An 11294-nucleotide genomic window follows, 5' to 3' on the forward strand; every position below is an offset into this window, starting at 1 on the left:
CAGAGTTTCTCATAGCAATGGTGGCCATTTTGAAAAGTGCTTAGAACTAAAACATTTTTTGTCTTGGAAAGCTGTTGGCCTAATGTCAATCTTTCATACAAGGATTTTTTTTTAATTTAAGTCTATCTCTCATGGTCAATACTAATGCAACTTAGGAGGTAATTATTAATTAATGCAGGATTTGGGGAAGTTTCAGACTGTGAACCATTTTTTCTTTTTTATAGAAGGTGATAAACTCCAAAAATACAGCTACAACATGATTATTGGGACACTCAACAGACAAGCACATGGACATTGAATTTGAGGGACAATTGACCATGTTCAGAGCAAAGCCACACACCTCACATCAGATACTCACCCTTGCCTTCAACACCTCGTTTGAGCAGTAAAAGCTTTTGTAACTGGTCCTGCATTGGACATCCTAAACAAAGGGATGCAGTGGGACCTGTGCCATCGTCCCACAACACCCCAAGGATCTGCCTAACCTTTTCATGTGCCCCACTGAAAACCCCCAAACCAGCTGCTGAGACTCTCAGTGATGGACACAGAATTGGACCAGCAACTGCTGCAAGTCCCATTTGAAGCATTTCCCTATTCTGCAGCCAGAGTTTTAAGCTCTCTTCTTCCAGTTTCTTCTTCAAATTTTGCCCTTATGCTGACTAAACTGAGTCCAGTATGATTTTTAGCTCTTTACTTTCAGAGGGCGTAATATATTTTTTACTACTTGCAGGTACAGAAAAGGCCACTGCCAGCAAACACATGATGAAATAGCAGATAAAGGTCTCAAACCCAACCTAAGTGACTTAAGAACCTAAGTGCCATTTTCAAGACTGACAGATTGACTTAGATGCCCACAAGTACCATTTTTAGTAATACATTTTTAAAAGTGCTTCCTTACATAAGGATAGCATGTATGACTTCTCAAACAAACAAACAAAAATCTCAGCAATTAGCATGCGTAATTAATAATTCTTTAAATGTTTGATTTAAACTGCACTCAAGAAGTCATTTGTTTAGTCATGGAAGAAAAATGCTCCTCTATGTCCTGAGGTAACTACACATCTTTGGACATCCTCAATCTGAACAATTTAGGAGTGTAACAGGAGGTAAATAAGACTTGGACTTCAGTCATGAGTGTGTTCTTGAAAATTTTATCTGAAATCAAACTTTGCCCTATGGCTAAATGTTTCATATGTCTACCTAGTTTTCCTTTAATTGGTGAGAAAGAAAGCGGACTGTGTCCTAAATCATGCAAAAATGTTAGGCTGTACTAGTTAGAGGTCGATATTTTATATATCCTTTAATTACCATGACTATGGAAGGGAAATAACTTGCCAAATTAGTAGCCTTCAAACTGTCACTTTTTATAAAGAGTAAATGATAAAAAGAAATGTAGCACTCATTTGTTAGTAATTTTTATGGGTAACTTTAAACTGTTTTGTATGTAGACTCCAGTTGTTGGTATTGTTTCCACTACAAGAAAAATAATTTGGCTGCCGCTGCAGCATTTTAAGCTTTCACTGTTACTATAAAAACAATCCCCAGGAGACTTTTTTTTTAGTCTCCTTGTATTGCTGGTTTGCAAGGACTTAGGAAGTAAAAGTTTAAAACTGCCTGGTAACAGACAAATCACTTTGAAAAGCCAGCATTGTACTGGCCTGGGAGTGTTACAGGAAAAGCTACTTTAAAAAAAAAAAAAAAGCAACAGTAAAAAAGCTAAGCAAGTCTAATTATTTTTTAAACAAATATATGGAGGTCATTTAAAACTGCGAATGCATGAAAGGGCTTTTCTTACATCTGAATTGTCAGGTCGAGATTGGAATAGGCATCAAGGTGGAGATCAGCTTTGTAACGCTGCTCCCAGTAGAAAGGCATCTTGGCATTTCAGTAAAGTGCTTTAGAACAACAACATACTTTTTCTGAACGCATTAAGGCTGAAGTTTTCAAGCTGGAGTACCTAGAGTTAGACTTGTCTTGTGACAGTACAGAGGTCTCTGTGGTCGGGAGTTTTGGTGTATCCTGTGGTATTTTTGGGTAGGTGTGTTAAATTACACACTTTCAGAAACTGCAGCTAAACTGCAGCTAAAGTTTTGTGCTTTTGTAATTTTGGTGAAGCGCTATACCTCTAAAAAAGTGTTGCCTGAGGTCTTCAAAATATTTGAAGAGACAAGGACTTTCAGCAGAGTACAAGAAATAGATAAGTAGAAGTCCCACTGAGATGTAAAAGGATTTGGGTGTTTTGCTCCTACAAAATCCCAGTCCTCTTTCATAAATGACGGCTGAATCTTGACAGATTTGGTGGTTCAGTTTGGCTGGTTGTCTGCATCCGCTCAGGTTGGAAGCTGGCCCGGGAATTTCGTTAGACCATGAGAAGTTTCCAGGAGAGTTTTCAGCTCTCGGTTCCCAGGTATCTGAGGCTTTGCCACTTCCACTTCCCCCAGCCAGAAAGCACAGAGATGTGCAACCGTTTGCGAAAAAGGCTGGCCAAACCCTTTCTGAATCAAAGGAATATTCATGTTTTGGATCAAAGACTGGGGGAAAGATTTGACTAGCTCCTTCTCTCTCTGTCCTGTGCTGCCAATATCTGATCCTAAGTTATATCCATTGGCCAATGCAGAACATCTTATTGAGGTTATTTTTTAGTACAAGTAAAATAAATAATATCAGTTTTTGATCCTTAGGAGGAATTGTGCAAAACCGTTCTTCAGCATATTTTGTTTTTACGACTTAAAGTCTCCATTCTCAAACCCGTGTGTCTAGAGCTAGGCTCCAAAAGATGTCTTGACACATACAGCTTAGCAAGCATCTTTCTATGGAAAACTGTTGAGCACCTGCTGCTGCTCCTCCTGACACCCATCTCGTTGCAAACTAAGTCACTTTTCTATGGGTCAAGCACCTCCATCTGGCCTCAAAGAACTTTCCAGGACTTGAGAGCAAGCTGAGGAAAGTGCAAACCTAGACAGTGACTTTCATGCATTTACTCTGGGGTGATCCTTGAATCTCTAGCTGTGTCACAGGCACACAGCTAGTGCAGAACAAAAAGATGGTCACTGTGTCAGGAGGGTTCACACTGAATGTGCCAAGCTCCACATAACACCCTCAAAAGGCTAAAATAACTCTCCGGCAATTAGCACGTGTAAAGCCCTCAGCTATCTATGTCCTAGGAAATAGCTTGGATTTTATTATTTTTAGGTTAAGCCATTCCAAACAGCAAAGCAGCAGTTATTTGTCTGCCATCTATTGATGTTCTGTCTTGATCTTTAATCGAGGCCAAGGGGGATACATTTCCACCTTTAATCCTTCAAACTTTTAAATGCTTTCATGTACAAATGTATACAGTAACTTGGCATTAGCACTCCACAAATATGCAAATTGTCTGTCAAATTGGACAGGCTGCATGCATTTGAAGTTGTGTTGACAGCCTACAGAAAAAAGACATTCTCAGCTCAAACATGAACAAGATGTTTATATCCTTTTTCCCTAAAAACATACATTTTATGTTTTAAGCAGAGATGGGAACAAACTGCAAAATTTGGATCAAGACGTCTTTTGCACCCATAAAATTTGGGGATGTCTGCGTCAGGGGATTTTGATTCAGCTGGCTCTTGGAAGGGGGAAATTCAGCGCAGATCTGGCTTATGTTCCAGCCTTGACAAAACGCAGAGGGAATTTGCACATGAGCCTCTGTTTCCAAGTAGGTTAACGCATAAAAGAAGCGGCTCAGAAGGTGTCATTATACTCTAGATGCAGTGAGCTTTGCAGTTGGTGGCAACAGCAGTTACCTGACAAAGTACCATCTTGCCAGCCAAAAGAAAAGGAAGCTGTAGAGCCCAGCATCCTTCCTGGCCCAGAGAAAAAGAACCAGAAAGAGCAGTGGTGAGACCTAGCAGATGCTGGTTACGCAGGGAGCACTGATAGGCACAGATGCAAAAGGCCAGGGTGTAGAATAATTTAGGCAGCTACCTCCACGATTCAGACCCTCAGAAGCTCTCACCTGGGGGCTGCAGCATCCTGCAGACCCTCCAATGATATTAACACATGCAGGTGTTGGTATGAACCCAGATGAACTTGTGTTCTGCTGTTAAACATGTGCCGCATATCATGCAGTCTCATAAAAGCAAGGTGCTTATCTCCTTGGCTTCAAAAAATTTCACAAACCAAGGGTCTTAATGCATTTTGTCAGCAAGGTTTTAGACAACTATCCTCTTTGACCAAATATTTCTAATATTTTAATTAAAACAGCTTTGGTACACAAAAGTAACTAAATACTTCTGTGGATTCCCTGCCTCAAAGTGGAGAACTGAACTCCCTCCCTTACTCCCATTCTACTATATGGGTATAGCAAACTAGGTGTCTATGGCTCTTGCATGTTGTTCACTCCAGTGAAATATTATTTTGAATTGTGACTTGACATCATAGAAAAAAAAGGCTGTTTAATAACTTACTGTATTGAGAGCTGTGATTCAGATGGGAACCTTATCTAACAGCTGCATTTTGATACTCTGCGTCTGGACATCCTGTACAAATCATCATAAGGCGAGGCGCAAAAGGGTATGTTTCTGAAAGAATAGTTCTTAATACAAGGCTTCTTCTGCAGCTCATAAAAAAATTAGTTCCAGTGGTAAAGATCCATTGAAAACAGCAGGAAATATCCCACATGGCATCAAGGCCCCATGAAGCTAAAGAACCTGTGAAGTAATGAGTCTCTTTAGAGCACAAGTTGAAATTCTGTCAATTAAAAATCTTTGCTGCAGCAAACCACAGATGATTTGAAGGAGTGGGAAGTTGAAAGAGGGAAAATGAAAAACTTTAAATACAGTTTATGAAAACCACTAGAGTTTTCCTTTCTTCACTGTCAGAAGACTGAAGGGAAAACATTAGACCTGGGATCCTCCAGCATTTACCAGCTAATTTCCCGTGGCTGTACAAGCTGGGCATGCCCGTGACACCACCGGCGCTCGGGTACCAAGCACCTTGGCTCCTGCAGGAGCTCCTTGTGGATCCACTCTTCACTGTGCAGTTCCCACAAACCCAGCCCTAGCAACCTTCTGACTCATTCTTATTTGCAAAACATGTGCTTTAGGTTTTCTGTGAGGCAGGGAATGCTACGAAGCCATGCTATCTGTGGACTTGCTGGTTGCCTTCTGGCACTTGTGCATTGACCAATTTCTGGGTCAAACGCCAGAGCTGTCTGCTGAGACACTGAACTCTGGCCAAAGACCCTCACTTCACATTCCAGCCTGGTGAATGCCGGATAACTGTTAACTTAAACAGGCAGGCAAAATTACTAACATAAGGCCATCGAGCACAGAAACAAGGTCACTTCATATCTCTCTGGAGAGCCCTGTAAGGCTGGAGCTGCTCAGTGTGCCCCAGAGCAGCAGGGGATCTTGCGAAGTGCGTGTTGGTATTATGGAATTCAATCTTAACTTATGCTAGTCCATGTTTAAACATCCATTTTGGAGGCTTAATTCTCTTGTATGGGTACGGATTGTGTGCCAACGACAACAGTGCTGAAAAGATCAGCAGCGTCACATGGAATACCTTCAAAGAATGTTCTTTGATAGCTTCCCAAAAGTAAAGAAAGGACAACTGGTGCCAGAAGAATGGCTCAGAATAAGAATAAGAAACCTATCTGTAAAGAACAATAAGTGTATTGGGAGCCTAGTCTGACAAACAGGAACATGAATGCTTGCAGGATAGGGCCTCAGAGCTGCTATGATGCCAATGATTCGTCTGGTCTTCAAGAGAGTTGACAGCAGGAGCTATGCCTTTGCTTACTTCGTAAGAGTAGATAAGTCAGCAAGAGCAGAGAAATCATTTGACAGAGGCCAGATTCAGAAGGCATCTGAAATGTCTTTCTTTAAAGATAATCATGTCAGGAATCAAAAGGGGTCTAATGTTAGAGACTTGCCTTTCAAATGCAACAAATGATTATACCTGTCAAGATTTATGGACAGATTTATTTATGTTGACAGAGGGACCACTAATAGTTTGACAAATGAGAAGTCTTGACAGATACAACAGATATGTTCAAGTATATTTCCTCCTGTTTGAAATAGGAAATGAGTGAGTTATGACAAGCCTGTAATGTATATTGATACAACTATTTCTAGGCTCCGTCTACAGAAGTAGATGCATTTGTTGGTGCTGGATACTAAACTGGAAAGCTGGTTATAACCTTAATCATCAACAACCCTCTATCCTCCTCCATCCACAAAGTATTTAAAATGGCTAATTTAGAGAAAACAGGAAGGAAAGCTTTTCCAGCTGGTGCTTCTGGGTGGAAAACTTACCTTCCAAAGTAAGGTAAGAATCTGGATGAAAGAAATAGTAGGATCTCAGGATGATATTTATATTTAGAATGATTGCTAGGCAGGGACTTTTCATGTAAATTAGTAGCAAACCTAATACTCCTCCCCAGCATGGAGTTCCAGGCCCCACTGTACCATCGAGACTTCTGGTCAGCTCCAGCCAAGAAAACAGATCTATCCTCAGGTCTGCTGCAACTCTACAGCAGGGAACAATTCTATGCCAAATCCCATTCAGAAAAGGTATAGAAAAACTATCGCTATGCATTAATGCCTGATCAAAGGCCAGTCCAAGGAACGGAAAGACACCAACAGCTTCAATGGACTTTGCCTTAGGCTCTGAGATCTTTTAGGAGCTTTCTGTAGGAGCGGGCAACCATTACATCTCCAGCTGTGAAAGACAGAACAATCTGTTAAGTGTTGCTCTACCACGCAGTAGCCTTTAAATGTTACTTTAATTTAACAGACAGTGAGTGACTCCTCATTTTAGTACCTGATTTCCAACCTTCTCACAGCATGGCTGGCTCTGGACAAGCCAAGTGGGGAGAGACTGGAAGAAGAATCCCACTTTGTTGCTCTAAGGGCTGCCGTCCTCGCCAAACAGAACTGTGCTAAATGTTGATGAAACAGCACTTGGTATAAGATGAGAGTCTGTTGTGGGCGGTTGGTTTGGGTGCCAGACCCGTATTTTCAAACAACAATGGGACGAATTACCGTGTTCCCCAAGGCCTTGCAATAAACACAAACAAGCAATTAAACAAACACATGCTCTTGTCACTCAGCAATTAAACCATTTCCTGATCCCTTAATAAAAGCTGATCAAGGTTTCACATATTAATGTGACTTTGCACACTCGATCGGTTTATCGCATTAAGAGCCCATTCTGTGTCTTTGGCCGATTAAAGTCAATCTGGCTACCCTCCCCGGAGATCCCCTCAGGAAGGGGTAGGTAGCAGGCATTTTCAAACCAGGAGTATGTCTGACATAGAAATGCATTTAACTAAAGCACAAAGGGTAATGTTGTTCATGCAAAAACATTTTGGTGTTTCAAAAAACCATTAGAGGGCATCAAGGGAGGACTGGAGTTTTGAAAAAGAATGAACCTTGACAGGCTAAACTAACTATTGCTCTTTCACCAGCACACTTGCTTGCCTGGAAAACTCCAGAAGGTCTATTAATTATTTTGGATTTGTTCATGGAAGTCATCTGAGCTGGCAGTTGCCAATTGCATCAGTCTGTGACATTCCAGGGGCTGACGGTACCATCTCCATATAAATCTGTTAAATTACTAATACACAGAAGCATCTCAGTTTAAAACCCACTCTTGTTCTCCTTTATCAATTTTGCATCTGGTTTTCTCTGAGGTTGAGAAACAAAGCACACCCCAAACACTCACCTCCTTGCCAGTCATTTTGTGCACGCTGTTCTTTGTTAAAAAAAGAGAAAGTCTGCTCTGTAATTATCAGACACAGCTGTGGGAGTGGTTAATCTTTTAAAGCAACATTATGAATTATAATACCAAGTGTATACTTCGCTGTGGTAATCCTGCAGTAATGCAAGCAATATTAGCATGTTGTGGGGGGCAGAGTACTGCCAGGGGACCAGGGATGCTCGCAGGAGAAGAAAAGGGGAAGATTTCACAGTAATGAAAACGATGTTGTGTTTAGTCCCACAGCTAAAAACAAACTAAATATTTATGATAAAGGAGAAGAATAAGGAGGATTATGGTGTCATTCACTGTAGAATAAAATATTACCTAATCTAAACATTTACATACATAACAGAAGGATAATGCATGCTGAATTCAGATGGATCAAAGAGAGGAGGAAATTAACTGTAACAACAGTGCAAGCATTGCTGTGTGCAGCGGTGGGTGCTCTTGGGGCTGGGCACCTCTTCATTTCCCTCTGTGACAGAACCCATCACAGCAGGACGCCCGATGACATTTAGCACTGCCAGACCTCAAATAGAGCTACAAAGAGTGGAAAGACGTGTTCGTGCTCTTTGGTGGAAAAGCACCCAACTCCACCCAAGGAAATGGCTTTCTGGTTTAGACTTCTACCACCTGAGGTGCAAAAAATTGACATCGCCTGATAGTAGCAGCAGCCTCTTAGAGGCTGCCCTAGAAGGAGATGGAGTAAGCTGAGATGGGGTGTAGGCACTTGAATTTCACCCAAGTTCCTGGGTCCATTGGTGCTGAGCTCAGGTGGCAGCTCCTCTGTTTGTTGTGCCTCATTTTTTTGACCTTCTGGCTCCCTGGTGCCTCAAGCTTGGCTCTGGCCAGACCCAGAAACCTCATCTGGATGGCATTGTCAGGCTCAACATCTGCCCCCACCTGCGCTACCTGATGGGCAGAAGTAAGACACCGTGCCACCAGTCCCCAGGCTCTCCTCAGGTTCACATCCCTCCTGCATGGAAATAGCTGTTAAAGCTTTTTTTTTTCCCCAATGCTATCTTCATTTAGCTGTGATTGTTCTCCAGCACAAGTCTTGCAGGACCCCTGCCACAGTCTGAGCCCCAGTGAAGCCCTTGGGTTTGTTTTGGGACAGGTGTCTGCAGGCAGGTAACTCACTGCAGCATCCTGGCCATATTCTTCTTGAGGCAGAGGTGACACAATTTAACCACATCTTTCTGCAGCTGAATCACAGCTCTGTTTAAAAAGTAGAGTTCATTAATTAGTTATACTAAATTTCCGGCTGGAAACCCTTATTCTTTCTGCATTTGGTTTCTACTTTGAAATAGAAAAGAATGCATACAAGGGAGTAAAATAAAAATAATTTCAGTTATTAAGTAACATTTGAGGTAGCTTTATTTCAACATCCTAAAGAACATAATCAAGATCAATGGTATTCCTGTAGAATTGGAACCCTCTTAGAGAACACCATAACAAAACTATCATTCTCCAATAATATTTTTAAAACAATTAAATGAATTTATGAAAAGAACTTATACATTGTATAAGTATTTCAATAAGGAACAGTCTATAAAAGTGACACTGTAGAAATAGCATTGTAATGTACTACGTACACTTAAATATTCTTCATAAAAATGGTAAATTTAGAACCATGGTGGCACTTTGGGGTTGAAGAATGCCAACACGAGGGAGGCCATTGAGTCACTTGGGTTTCCCCAGACCTAACAACGAAGTTCATGGCTGAGGATATTTTGCAAACAGACCAAAACTGGAATTCAAGCTCATATGAAGCTGTGCATTTAAGCATGGGTGGTAGACTACTGTGCAACTCTTTGAGGGAGGATTGATTTTTCTCTGGTTGAAATGTGCGAAGATCCCACGGTTTATCTGAAGAAGTAAACCTAAAGATAACAGTTTGGTAACCCAGGGTGATGTTTACAACTGTACTGAATGTGACAGCTTTCAAAGTATTATGTATATTTCTAAGGCTGTACATGTACAGCTCTGACAGCATGTCAGTTATAATTCTTGTAAAAAATGGATGTAATTTATTATGGTTCAAATATAGAATAAACTATATAAATGCTTCACCATAAAATACTAATTTCCTCATCGCTGAGGGGCTCATCTGCATTCTAAATAGCGGTAAAGATGTTTTAATTGAGTAGGTTTTTCTTCCCTTTTACTGTCAGCTTCAACATGACTTGCTAGGGTTAAAATAGATGCACAGAACTAGAGGAAATCTCTGAACAATAGAGGCGAGCCTTAACCACAAACAGGACAACTATGCTACCAGAAGTTGGGGGTGAGCTGGGTTTTCATGTTCTGGGGGAGCAGTTATGGAGGTTGCTCATGTGTGATTGATGGTACTTGTGAATAATACCAGTTGGCAGACATTAGTAACACTTTGTCTCACTTTTTGTTCAGTTGTTCACTTTTCTGCATTTGGCATGTTTTCATGTTTTTAATAAGAATTTTTCAGCCATGCATATTTGACATGAAATAGTATGAAATTTGATGCCTCTGATTTTGAAGTATTTTCTAACTGGCTCTATATGAAATTAGCACAGAACTTATCATATGGAATTATCGTCTTTAAAAGTAGCTTGTTTTTCAAGCTCTTTTATTTCCTCATCCTATGCACAGCAGGAAAATTTGTATGAATATTTTGCACTTAATTCTGATTCCATCCTAATGTATAGCCAGAGAAACTTCACTAGACTAAGTACTGGATTAAAAAGGGCTGAGATTCAAAATTTTCTCTCTGTGGCTGAACCTTAACATGAATCTTGAAATTAGCTGCTGCAAGACTTAGTACAGGAAAAGAATGACCAGAAGAACTAAAAGAACTACTTAATTTTGTTTTGTAGTGAGTTATCTGTCATTTTTTACCTGTCCTTTGATTACATACAGGTCTCGTCTGTAAAATAAAGTGCAAGTGAGACACAAGGTTTAAATAACATTTGTGGTTCTTTTTTAACTGGGAAACTGTCTGCATCCCAGCCCTTCAACTAAATGCTGAGAGATTTTCTAAAACATCACATTATTCTTACTCTCCCTGGTATTTGTATTTGACTGTGCCCATGAGTTTCTCAATATTACAGTCAAACACAGATGACACAGACTTAAGTTTGACTACTGACATAATTAAACATCTTTACCTTCAAACACATTAGAGTAGGATAGTAAAATTATTCACCTCTTTAAGCAGAATTTGCACTGAGAAATGACATGGTTCCACAAAATCATGTATTCACATGGACTTTTGGAAGATCTCTGAACCAAGACTGGAGGTTTGACCCTGCAGAGAGCGAGCAGCTGTGCAGAATACAAAGCTGGTTAACCCGATGTCCTCAGTCCCTGCTGCCACCTCCCAGTGCCATGCTACGGTGGTCGCTTCGGGTCTCTCATTACAGATCCAGTTTGCAATAGAGGGTTGGGAAGGGGGTTTGTAATTTGAAGAGATGGGGTCAAGCAGAGGAGACGTTTCGCAGAACTTTAAACCAAACATTTCCTGCAGGTTGCAGGAGATCGGACTCAATGACCCAAGAGGTTCTCTCTGACCAGTT

This window comes from Columba livia, chromosome 10 (genome assembly GCF_036013475.1).
Source record: "Columba livia isolate bColLiv1 breed racing homer chromosome 10, bColLiv1.pat.W.v2, whole genome shotgun sequence".
NCBI classification, from domain to species: domain Eukaryota; kingdom Metazoa; phylum Chordata; class Aves; order Columbiformes; family Columbidae; genus Columba; species Columba livia.